At 47.4% G+C, this 13,124-nt stretch overlaps 1 long non-coding RNA gene across 1 annotated transcript in view; it reads left to right on the top strand.

The window, feature by feature from the left end:
* Positions 1 to 3,348: 3,348 nt before the first annotated feature.
* The window catches only part of LOC142488798 (uncharacterized), a 94,336-nt gene continuing 84,560 nt past the window's right edge, over positions 3,349 to 13,124 (top strand). The window contains exons 1-2 of the long non-coding RNA XR_012799668.1: positions 3,349 to 3,377; positions 5,312 to 5,377. This is a non-coding gene — a long non-coding RNA (uncharacterized LOC142488798). The remainder of the gene's footprint in view (positions 3,378 to 5,311; positions 5,378 to 13,124) is intronic.

Raw genomic sequence — 13,124 nt, 5'->3', positions numbered from 1 at the left:
TATGTGCATAACACTACAAAAAGGGGGAGGTACTGTAGGAGCAGGGGAAATGGGGGAGAGAGTCTGAAAGTTAAGGCCGATCAGTCCCTTGTGCGGTCTTGACATCGCTGAATACCAGCTGCTGGAGCTGCGTGTATGCCAGGAAAACAGAGGTACTGTGGAAAGACCTCTATGCAGAGCTGTTGTCTGCAGTGGCCTGAAAGTGTGGCACATAGTGCGTGACGTCGGAATGATGTCTACCCTGACGTACATTTCGCTTTCTCAGAGGGTAAGAGCTCTACATTTGGGAACAAAGAACATGTCAATGTCCATAATTGTCAATGCAGTAATCGGATAGTACTGAGTCATCCAATGGTTTCTTAATGTAAAATTCTGGGCTGTTGACAACTCAATGAACTACAGGGAGATGTATACTGGGTATAACCCAAAGTGACAGGTAAAATAATAAATAATTCAAAAGTAAACAAAAGTCTGTAACATCATCACAAGGGTTAAAGCTGCAGTTCAAGCTGCCATTTAAAAAAATAATAATTCCCATTCAATACAGTATGTGCATCAATACAATCTGCACATTGACAAGTGATTAGCTAAGCTGCAGATCGATCCATTCTCCTGTAATCGATCGTTTGCTCTGGGTTATTTAATTCAGTTCTAGCACAGCATTGTGGGCAATGTAGTTCTGGAATATGATTGACTGGGCAGTTACTAGATAGAATTGGTGCACTGCTAGAGAGAGGGCGGGGCTCAAGAGCTAGAGTATATCAGAAGGGGAAGAGGGCTGTCACTTCCTACATTAGAAACTTAAAATATGTCTTTGAAGCATTTTTTTTGTTTTAAATGCTACAAGTATTTTCTCATAGTACAGAACTGATTTATTTAAAAAAAAACACACACATGTAGGATATTGCTTGAACTGCTGCTTTAACAAATTAAAATGGCAGTTGGCTGGACATATCGCAGGAAGAAATTATCATCGTTGGATAAAGATGTTGCTCGACTTGACTAGGTATCAAAAGACCAAGACGATCACCAAATGTAAGAGGGGAGGTTTAAATATTTGCTGGAAACATGGAGAAGAGGCTTGCAACTGCAGTACCGGGAATATCATTGCGGAGGCGTTCATAAAGCAGTGAAGATTATAAAGTCTATTTATATACATTTTATATATTATTCTTTTTCGTTATTATTATTTTTTTTAACTTTATTTAAACCAACAAGTTCCCTATAGTTGAACTGCGACTCTCTCATTGCCAGTGACCCCCAGACACTGAGATAATTAAATGGGGAAAAAAACCCCTATAACAATTATTTGTCCAAATAAATAATATGGCCCCTTGTCTCAGACTCATTCTGGCAGCCAATAAAAAGTCATGACATCCTTGTGAGATGACATGGTGGCTTCCTATGAGGTGTCCCTGTAATCACTTTGTTTTTTCCTTGCAAGTGTAGCACCCTTGGGGTATGCTAACATTTATCTTAGTGAATCCAGGTCCCTACAAGGAGTTAATGGGTTACTTCTTCTTACAGGCCCAAGTAAGTAACTTATTCCATGTAACTAATTTGAATTAACCAACCTTATGTTGAAAATCACCTAAATCAGTGATTGGCCAGATTCGGTTCTTCTAGAAGGTACTGGAAAAGTCAACCCTTTCAGAGATGATTTAGTTAAGTAAACCATATCTTGTCCTGCCCAGCAACAGGGGTGGGGACAAAGGTTATAAATGTTTGGGCCTGGACAACTGTCCTCCGATCACTTTTTCTTCCCACATGGTAGAGATCTCCGGGTCTCTCCTAGCCCTGTAAAAGGGTAAGCATTATTTCTTGTTTTCTGAGTTAGGGCAAATCTACCAGTATATGGGCTCTGGAGACACAGCACTAGAAAGGAATCCTGCCACAATAGGGAGTAGGTCCCTCACCGCAGGGCTTATGAAGGAGACCTGGGTGGGACTGCTTGGAATTGCAGGAAGAAGTTTCAAGCTCTCTCTTAGGGCCTCATGCAGAGAGCAGCGCTATGCAGAATTGGAGAGGGGGAAAAATTTTACCTTTTTTGGAGAGTTTTTATGTCCATATGCAGAAAGGGCAGAAAACTGCATTTACAAGCCTTTCTGCATATGGAGAGTTTCAACCAGCGCTATTAGCGCTGTTGAAACTACTGGGGAAAAAATCGCGTTTTTTTTTTTTCCCCTCCACCGGCCGCGGAGCGCCAGCTGCTTGGTGGAGAGGGAAAATGTTGAAAATCGCGCCATTTTTTTGCCGCGAACAGCCACTAGATGGCGATCGCGGCTCTCTGCATACGGCAGAGAAAAAAACTGGAGAGAATTTAAACTCTCCAGGCGCGCGGCGAATTTGAAGGGGAAAAAAAAAAAAATGGCGCTTTTTTTTAAACTTGCCGGTTTCTGCCTTTCTGAAGGCAGAATCCGCCAATTAATGCCGCTTTCACTTTTTGCGCTGCTCTCTGCATGAGGCCCTTAGGCAGTAGAAAAATGCTTGAAAAAGAGCGGATCTACCTAGAAACCTCATGGTTGAAGAAACCTGAGTGTATGTGTCATTTTGTAACTCATGAAAACCTGTTTTAAGAAAAGTTCCTGGTGTCTTTTTTTTCCTTCAGTTTCTGCCCACCATACCAGCCCTGCACGGATGTCCAGCACCCTGGGATTTAAGGTAAAACCTGAGCTTCACACACACACACACACTTTGAGACTGTTTGGTGTGGCACCTCTTCTTTAGCAAGGGGTAGAGGTGTTACATTTGTGCAACAAAAAAAACAAAAACATATTACTAAGCAGTACTATTCCATAACACACCTTCTGGGGCTGAAAGACACCTGGTGGCCATTGAAGTGAATATATAATTGTTTTTGTTTTCTTTTATCAATGTAATTGGAATACGGAATGCCTGTGATTGTAGTATGGGGGATAGCAATTCGAGAATCAGGACAATCCGAACTTTGCCCTTTCATTTTGTCACATTGATAGGTCTGATAAAAGGTAACACAAGTCACAACTTGGAAATAATGCACAGTTGTACAACGAGAGAATATACATAAAGAGCCATCTTCATATTCTAAGCTGTGCTGTCCCAAATTATAGGCTAAAGAAGTAAAATTCCGGGCATTATCCAATCAGTAATGCCCGGAATTTAAGCAGCTTGCAATGTAGTTTTCAATGTTTTTATTTCCAGCCAATCAGCTTTCAGAACAGCTGAGACAGGGCAGGGGATTCATCTGATTGAAGTAACAGCTCTGAGACAGGGCAGGGGATTGGTCAGGACGTATCTGCCACGGGTTGACTCCTCCCCCTCCCGAGCTGACTGAAATTTTCTGAGCAGATTCAGTTGAATTTTGGGGGGGGGGGGGGTAGAGTCTGCAAAGCAAAGAGGTAAGTGGCTGTCTGCAGTTTCTTTGTGGCTGCAGTTTGTGTGTGTGTGTGTGTCAGTAGCAGTGTGTGTGTGCTGTGCTGTTGTATATCTGTGTAGAGGTGCTGTGTGTGTGTGTATATAGCTCCAGTGTGTGTGTGTGTGTGTCAGCAGCAGTGTTTATGGGTGTAGCATGTGTGTGTGTGTGTAGAGGTGCTGTGTTGTGTGGAGAGGTGCTGTGTATAGAGGTGCAGTGTTTTTTGTGTATGTTGTGTGTGTAGAGGTGCTGTGTTGTGTGTTGTGTGTTGTAGAGGTGCAGTGTGGGGTGTGTGTAGAGGTGCTGTGTTGTGTTGTGTGTAGAGGTGGGGGGGGGTGCAAATTTTAGTAAGTGGCTGCATTTTTGATTGTGTGTGTGTTGTGTTATGCTGTTGTATGTGTAGCAGCAGTTTGTGTGTGTGTAAAGCTGTGTGTGTGTATATAGAGCTCCAGTGTGTGTGTGTGTGTGTGTGTGTGTGTGTGTGTCAGTGTCAGCAGCAGTGTTTATGGGTGAAGCATGTGTGTGTAGCAGCAGAGTTTGTGTGTGTAGAGCTGCTTTGTTGTTTGTGTGTGTGTGTGTGTGTAGAGCCGCTGTGTTGTGTGTTGTGTGTGTAGAGCTGCTGTGTTGTGTGTGTAGAGCTGCTGTGTTGTGTGTGTGTGTGTGTAGAGCTGCTGTGTTGTGTGTGTAGAGCTGCTGTGTTGTGTGTGTAGAGGTGCTGTGTTGTGTGTGTATAGATGTGCTGTGTTGTGAGGGTAGAGGAGTGTGTGTGTGTGTGTGTGTGTGTGTGTGTGTGTGTGTGTGTGTGTGTGTGTGTGTAGAGCTGCTGTGTGTGTGTGTGTGTGTGTGTGTGTGTGTGTGTGTGTGTGTGTGTGTGTGTGTGTGTGTGTGTGTGTGTGTGTGTGTAGCAGTAGTTTGTGTGTGAGCTGGTGTGTGTGTGTAGACACAGAGCGGGCGGCAGTGTGTGGATATAGATAGCTGCAGTGTAAGAGTATATAGAGGTGGTTTCATGTATTAACCATTTTATTTTAATTAAAAAAAATATTTAACTATACAAAAGTGTCTATTATTTATGAAATAAGCCTACATTTAGCCTATAATAGTAATAATCCCCTCAGAACAGGGCATTACTGGCCAATAATGCCCTGTTCTGAGGGGATTATTACTTAAATAATGTTCAGACTTGAAGCACCATTTACTAAATGTAGACCATGAAAATATAAAAGTTTATTTTAACAGTTCATGATCTATGAGGAAAGATTTGGAAGGACCAGTCGGTTTCTTGCATGGTAATAAAAATAAAAGATCCAACAATATTGGGGATGAGTTAACGCGGATCACATTCAATAATAACAGTATATACCAGTAACAGACACATCACTTCTTATGTGATCGTTTTGTTTTTTACATTTATTTGTGACCATTTTTGGGGTGGAAGTCAGCATTGCCCTAACCTCACTGTTCCAGATAAACCTAAAAGAGAACAAAGAAACACAAAAATGGGTTGTGTGCACTATATAGGCCATTTTAATGTGAAATTAACATTTTATCCTGTGCCCTTAAGTGTCACTCTATTAAATCACTTTGCACCTATTTTGCCATGCTTGAATCTCTGACCAATTTGGAGATTGGCAACAGAAGTTAACCCCCACAGATCTGCATGTATATTAAAGAATCCATTTTGAATTTAAACACTTGTTTATAGTGGCAGTGATATAAGAAGTTTGAACAATCTTGCAGGAGGGCGGGGAGCGTTTGTGACTGGTTTATTATTATTGCCATTCAAAAATAGGCCAATCATTTTAAAATGACCAAGTGAGAGTTTTAAACCAAGGTTTACATTTCAATAAATTGTCTGACTAATAGATTCCTATTAAAACAACACATAGTGCTCTTTCACTTTGTTCTTTTTTTATTTAAAAGGAGATGATAACATCAAGAATGAATCTTCATGTCTTGTCATGCCTGGTGTGTACCTCAGGCAAAAAAGTGAGTCTTGTGAGATTCTAATTTATGTACGCTAAAAGTGAACCTTTCTCTAATTCATTACTGAATTTTCACACGTGCAGACAGAGACAAATCCATGTTTTATTTTTGACTTTTTAAAGGATATTTCCTTCGGCCCGATTTTTTTGTTGTTTGTTTTTTTGCTTTTTTTTGTTGGACGAGAGAGCGAAACGAAGACATCAACTAGATTTCGTAGATGCTTTGGTTGTGTGTGTGTGTGTGTGTGTGTGTGTGTGTGTGTGTGTGTGTGTGTGTGTGTGTGTGTGTGTGTGTGTGTGTGTGTGTGTGTGTGTGTGTGTGTGTGTGTGTGTGTGTGTGTGTGTGTTTTTTGTGTGTTCTCTCTCCACAGGCCAAAGGTCCTGGCCCATTCTGATGAAATTTTAACTGTGCATCGGTGCATCTCATCACTGACACTGATACAAAACATTAAATGTATTATTTTTCAACTTTTACTACATTTTCAGGCAATTAGCTTGAATCATTTCAGAGAAATTAACTATTTAAAATGAAAATAAATTGGTAACCACGGTAACAAAGCGCTGTAATTCCCTGGTTGTCATCTACTGGAGCTCCCTTTTTAAATAAATAAATAAATATAGGCATCACGTCTTTACGCCCATCTTGTGGTACTGAGCCTGTGGAGATGGAGTCCTTGTATATTAAATGTAATGGTTTGGCTTTTACTCAACTTAGCCCCTTAGGAACTCTTGGTGCATGCCATCTGTGTCACGTGCTTTATTTACTTATATTAAGCCGCCTATGCACTGAACCAATTGTTCATTAATATAGTAGTTTTCTCCTGTTGCACTATTTTTGCAATTGACTCCTCCCTGGTAAATACAGAGGCAAATAATTTATATAATACCTCTACTTTTTCCGTATGCCAAGTAATTTGCCTGCCCATCTCCCACCCAAATGGTCCAATATTCTCTTTTCTCATCTTTTTGTTGTTAAGGTACTTGAATGACTTTTTAGGGTTGATCTTACTTTATATTGTAATCCTTTTTTCAATGTCATTGTTTTGCAGATCTGATTGCCCTTTTGCCCTTATTGTTACATTCCTTATAATTCTGAGAGGATGACCCCATCCCTTCTGATTTTAAGAATCTAAATGCCTGCCTCTTCCTTTCTCTTTCCTTCGCTACCTGTTTATTTTGCCACATTGGTTTACACTTATTTCTTTAATATTTATTACCCAAGGGTATACACTGATAAGCGTATTTATCTAACAATGTTTTAAAGACTGCCCCTTTGTGCTCCACATTTTATTTCCTGCATGTCATCCCAATTTTCCTGCAGGTCACCCCAATCAATTCCTTTTAGATTATTACTGTCTATTAAAATCTGCCTTTCTAAAATGTAAAGTAGTTGTTGAACCCGTATAAGGTTTTTAGTTATTTTTTGCAGATGAGACCATGTTATGATCACTTTCACCCAAATGTTCCCAGACATGAATATTTTTTATCACTTCTACATTGTTTGATATTACAAAAATCCAGTATTGCCTCTCTCCTGGTTGGTGTCAGGTTCATCCTGATATGCCTGGTCTGCAGTTCCCTTACACTTCCACAGGGAAAGCTGCTGCTCCTATCTTTACTAGGATCCTCTTCTGTTCTCCCTCTCACTCTGAAATCTGATCCTCTCTGGCTGCCTTTATTAACTTCCTATTCCTGCAGCCAGATACCTGTCTATACTGGTCCCTTTGTGTTGCTGTGCCTTGCTCCCATGCCAAAGTCCTATTCCGGTCTTGCCCCTATGTCCCAGCCCCGCTCCGTGTGTCCCAGCCCCACTCCGTGTGTCCCAGTCCTGCTCCGTGTGTCCCAGTCCCGTTCCGTGTGCCCCAGCCCCGCGTGTCCCAGCCCTGCATGTCCCAGACCTGCTCCTGGTGTCTCAGCCCCGCTCCGTGTGTCCCAGCCCCGCTCCTGGTGTCCCAGCCCATCCTGGTGTCCCAGCCCCGCTCCCTGTGTCCCAGCCTCGCTCCCTGTGTCCCAGCCCCGCTCCCTGTGTCCCAGCCCCGCTCCCTGTGTCCCAGCCCCGCTCCCTGTGTCCCAGCCCCGATCCCTGTATCCCAGCCCCGCTCCCTGTATCCCAGCCTCGCTCCCTGTGTCCCAGCCCCGCTCCCTGTGTCCTAGCCCCGCTCCGTGTCCCAGCCCCGCTCCCTGTGTCCCAGCCCCACTCCCTGTGTCCCAGCCCCGCTCCCTGTGTCCCAGCCCCGCTCCCTGTGTCCCAGCCCCGCTCCCTGTGTCCCAGCCCCGCTCCCTGTATCCAGCCCCGCTCCCTATGTCCCAGCCCCACGTGTCTCAGTCCCGCTCCCTGTATCCCAGCCTCGTTCCCTGTGTCCCAGCCCCGCTCCCTGTGTCCCAGCCCCGCTCCCTGTGTCCCAGCCCCGCTCCCTGTGTCCCAGCCTCGCTCCCTGTGTCCCAGCCACGCTCCCTGTGTCCCAGCCCCGCTCCCTGTGTCTCAGCCCCGCTCACTGTATCCCAGCCTCGTTCCCTGTGTCTCAGCCCCGCTCCCTGTGTCCCAGCCCCACTCCCTGTGTCCCAGCCCCACTCCCTGTGTCCCAGCCCCGCTCCCTGTGTCCCAGCCCCGCTCCCTGTGTCCCAGCCCCGCTCCCTGTGTCCCAGCCCTGCGTGTCCCAGCCCCGCTCCCTGTGTCCCAGCCCCGCTCCCTGTGTCCCAGCCCTGCGTGTCCCAGCCCCGCTCCCTGTGTCCTAGCCCCGCTCCCTGTGTCCCAGCCCCGCATGTCCCAGCCTGCTCCCTGTGTCCCAGCCCCGCTCCCTGTGTCCCAGCCCCGCTCCCTGTGTCCCAGCCTCTCTCCCTCTGTCCCAGCCCTGCTCCCTGTGTCCCAGCCCCGCACCCTGTGTCCCAGCCCCGCTACCAGTGTCCCAGCCTCTCTCCCTGTGTCCCAGCCCTGCTACCTGTGTCCCAGCCTCTCTCCCTGTGTCCCAGCCCCGCTCCCTGTGTCCCAGCCCTGCTCCCTGTATCCCAGCCTCGCTCCCTGTGTCCCAGCCCCGCTCCCTGTGTCCCAGCCCCGCTCTGCGTATCCGAGCCCCGCTACCTGTGTCCCAGCCCCGCTCCCCTGTCCCAGCCCCGCTCCCTGTGTCCCAGCCCCGCTCCCTGTGTCCCAGCCTCGCTCCCTGTGTCCCAGCCTCGCTCCCTGTGTCCCAGCCCCGATCCCTGTATCCCAGCCCCGCTCCATGTGTCCCAGCCCCGCTCCCTGTATCCCAGCCCCGCTCTGCGTATCCCAGCCCCGCTCCCTGTGTCCCAGCCCCGCTCCCTGTGTCCCAGCCTCGCTCCCTGTGTCCCAGCCCCGCTCCCTGTGTCCCAGCCCCGCTCCCTGTGTCCCAGCCCCGCTCCCTGTGTCCCAGCCCCGCTCCCTGTGTCCCAGCCCCGCTCCCTGTGTCCCAGCCCCGCTCCCTGTGTCCCAGCCCCGCTCCCTGTGTCCCAGCCCCGCTCCCTGTGTCCCAGCCCCGCTCCCTGTGTCCCAGCCCCGCTCCCTGTGTCCCAGCCCCGCTCCCTGTGTCCCAGCCCCGCTCCCTGTGTCTCAGCCCCGCTCCCTGTGTCCAAGCCCCGCTCCCTGTATCCCAGCCCCGCTCCCTGTGTCCTAGCCCTGCTCCCTGTGTCCCAGCCCCGCTCCCTGTGTCCCAGCCCCGCTCCCTGTGTCCCAGCCCCGCTCCCTGTGTCCTAGCCCCGCTCACTGTGTCCCAGCCCTGCTCCCTGTGTCCCAGCCCCGCTCCCTGTGTCCCAGCACTGCGTGTCCCAGCCCTGCTCCCTGTGTCCTAGCCCCGCTCCCTGTGTCCCAGCCCCGCGTGTCCCAGCCCGCTCCCTGTGTCCCAGCCCCGCTCCCTGTGTCCCAGCCCCGCTCCCTGTGTCCCAGCCTCACTCCCTGTGTCCCAGTCCCGCTCCCTGTGTCCCAGCCCCGCTCCCTGTGTCCCAGCCCCGCTCCCTGTGTCCCAGCCCCGCTCCCTGTGTCCCAGCCCCGCTCCCTGTGTCCCAGCCCCGCTCCCTGTGTCCCAGCCCCGCTCCCTGTGTCCCAGCCCCGCTCCCTGTGTCCCAGCCCCGCTCCCTGTGTCCCAGCCCCGCTCCCTGTGTCCCAGCCTCGCTCCCTGTGTCCCAGCCCCGCTCCCTTTGTCCCAGCCTCGCTCCCTGTGTCCCAGCCCCGCTCCCTGTGTCCCAGCCCCGCTCCCTGTGTCCCAGCCCCGCTCCCTGTGTCCCAGCCCCGCTCCCTGTGTCCCAGCCCCGCTCCCTGTGTCCCAGCCCCGCTCCCTGTGTCCCAGCCCCGCTCCCTGTGTCCCAGCCCCGCTCCCTGTGTCCCAGCCCCGCTCCCTGTGTCCCAGCCCCGCTCCGTGTGTCCCAGCCCCGCTCCGTGTGTCCCAGCCCCGCTCCCTGTGTCCCAGCCCCGCTCCCTGTGTCCCAGCCTCGCTCCCTGTGTCCCAGCCCCGCTCCCTGTGTCCCAGCCCCGCTCTGTGTGTCCCAGCCCCACTCCCTGTGTCCCAGCCCCGCTCCCTGTGTCCCAGCCCCGCTCCCTGTGTCCCAGCCCCGCTCCCTGTGTCCCAGCCCCGCTCCGTGTGTCCCAGCCCCGCTCCCTGTGTCCCAGCCCCGCTCCCTGTGTCCCAGCCCCGCTCCCTGTGTCCCAGCCCCGCTCCCTGTGTCCCAGCCCCGCTCCCTGTGTCCCAGCCCCACTCCTTGTATCCCAGCCCCGCTCCCTGTGATCAATTTCAAGTGAATTCAAACATTCTTCTACTACAGATGTAGCAGCTCTTACTGTTTTTAGCGCCACGACCAAAATGCAACAAAAACGCGGCTCTTGGGGAGGTAGCAGCCATAATGGCATTGTGGGGGGTCTATTCCTTCCAGTAGACCCTCCCCAGCATTAATCATCCCGGGTCACAATTGGCACAATCATGGCACCGATAAAAGTAAGCGCTCTTACTGTACATCTCAAACTCAATTTCCAACTGCAACTCCTGTGGCATTTGTCATAAGTTCCACCTGACTTAAAGTGGAAAAAGGTAAGATTACACATCAATGTAATTTCTAGGAACATATCAATTCTGAATTGCATAGTTAAAAAGGGCTGCAACTTTATAAATTTAGACAAAGTACAATTTTCTCACCTGTAATTTAGGTCATAAACTCATCAAATGAATTATTGCTGTGTCAACAGGAGCTTCTGGCCTTCTATGATTTGTAAAATGATTCTACTGGTGAAAGTAATATTAAATATGCTGCACACCTACCGAAATATGATTCAGATTCTAATAAAATAAAGTTCAAATAAATAAAGTAAATATATCAAAAACAATGTGACAAGAAAGGCTAATACATTTTCATAAATATTTTAAAGTTGCAAGAAGATTGTTGCATATTTAGTTCCCCAAAAATGTACTTACTGTGTAGTACATTCAGCACACTTTATCAGCTGCCTTGAATCTGTCAGATTTAATGGGTAAATAGAAAAGTGAGAACGATGTGGGTTAAGAAAGTGATAACCTTATTGTAAATAATAATTGTACTGTATCCTATAACTTCTCCATAATTCCTCCTGTTGTCACTCCCCATACTGTATCACTCACGCATGTGAATGGAGCAAAATAGCTCGATATATTGATGGATATATTTGCGCATATAGATAAAACCGCATTAGTGACTAAACAAATGTATTTAACAATGTGCTGTTGATTATTGTTTTTGAGTTCTTTATAGATTACAATTAGTGTCTCAATCATTGTTTTTTTAACCCTCTGCTGAAGACACTCCCAGACAAGCCATGTTTTAAGGCTAGCCATCCAATCCCACATATACAGTATGGTATGTACATAAATATATGCTTGATAATTCACTGGATACTCATACAATCTGGTTTGGCTGGGGTTCCACGAGGAGAAGGCTGAGAAACACTGGTCTAAGCAGACTATAACCACGTCATCCCGTTTTCAGAATGCCACTGACAAATATTAGTCCTAATATGTCTAATTTCAGAATAGACTGATTCAATCAAAATATTTGAACCACACTTTAAAGACCTGTGTTAAACCTATGTTAAAACAAAGCAAGGTAGTAATTATATATAAAGCAAACTTATTATATTAAGCAGTAATAGTATAGGTTTGCAGATTAAACAACAGTAATAGTCCATACCCCTCATGCTATCTTAAACAATGACCCACCAATGTTGTGCGTTTTCTTTAAAACATTTTTGAAGAATTAAAGCTGCAGTTCAGTCTATATCCTGCATGTGTGTTTTTTTTAATAAATCAGTTCTGTAGTAAGAAAAAATACTTTTAGCATTTTCGGTTTTTAAAAAAACAACTTTGAAAGACCAATTTTCTTGTATTCTATTTTAACAAGCATTTGCTAAGGCACTGCCCCTTCATGGCCTGTCACAAACCCAGGCACACCCCTTTGTCAGCACTGCCCTCCCTCTCTCTAAACGTGCACTAGCATCTGGTCACATGATCTTCCTCATACAGTAGTACATTCAAGGAAGCTGGAGAAAAGGGATCAGCCATGCATAGCAGCTCGGATAGGCGATTTCAAACTTATTACAGTGTTTATTCCATTCATTGCACGTGTATATAATGTAAAATTGTAATAATTCCATTTATAGCAAACGTGTATATGTGAATATTATTTAGATGTATATGTATGTTACTGAAATGTGGAGTGAGTGTGTAGGTAAATACACACAATACACTTCCACTGCATATATATATATATATATATATATATATATATATATATTATATATATATATTATATATATTATATATGTATGTATATGTGAAGTTATGTGAGTAAAAAAGTGACAAAAACCCTCCATAGCAAGGCAAATAGCAAATGGAAATATTACTGTATGCTCATTTGTATGTATATATATATTTATATACACACACACTTCAAATACGGATAGTGATTCACGTAAATGATATATATATTCACTTTCTGGGAGTATAAGAGTGACTGTCCTGTTGTTCCTTTTTTTGTATCCATCATTGAATGGTATGCACCCTCTCTTTACGTTTATTTTATACTAGCTGAGAGACCCGGCGTTGCCCGGGATGTAATGTTCCCGCTCCTCTCTCTCTCCTCACCCCTCCCCCTCTCTCTGTTTGTCCCCCATTCACATCAATCCAGTTCCCCCCCTCCCTCCTTTACAGCTTCATGCAGTGTGTGTGCGTCAGTCATTGTGTGTGCGTCAGTCAGTCAGTGTGTGTGCGCGCGCGTCAGTGAGTCTGACGCAGAAACACAAACACACACACAGACTGACTGACGCACACACACACACAGTCAGTGTGTGCGTGTGTGTGTGCCTCAGTCAGTCAGTGTGTGCGTGCGGCAGTCAGTCAGTCATTCAGTCAGTGTGTGGGTGTGGGGGTGTGCGCGCGCGCGCGTCAGTAAGTGTGTGTGTGTCAGTCAGTGTGTGTGTGTGTGTCAGTCAGTGTGTATCAGTCAGTGTGTGTGTGTCAGTGTGTGTGTGTGTCAGTGTGTGTGTGTGTGTGTGTGTGTGTCAGTGTCAGTGTGTGTGTGTGTCAGTGTATGTGTTTGTGTGTACCATTCATTGTGTGTGTGTGCGCGCGCGCGTCAGTCTGTGTGTGTGCGCGCGTGGGTGTGGGGGTGTGCGCGCGTGCGTCAGTCAGTGTGTGTGTGTGTTTGTTTGTGTCAGTGTGTGTGTGTGTGTGTCAGTGTGTGTGTGTGTGTGTGTGTCAGTGTGTGTGTGTGTGTGTGTG

The sequence above is a fragment of the Ascaphus truei genome, chromosome 2 (genome assembly GCF_040206685.1).
Source record: "Ascaphus truei isolate aAscTru1 chromosome 2, aAscTru1.hap1, whole genome shotgun sequence".
Classification (NCBI taxonomy): domain Eukaryota; kingdom Metazoa; phylum Chordata; class Amphibia; order Anura; family Ascaphidae; genus Ascaphus; species Ascaphus truei.
Note: the sequence above shows the minus strand (reverse complement) of the source record. Positions and strands in the feature narration are given on the sequence as shown.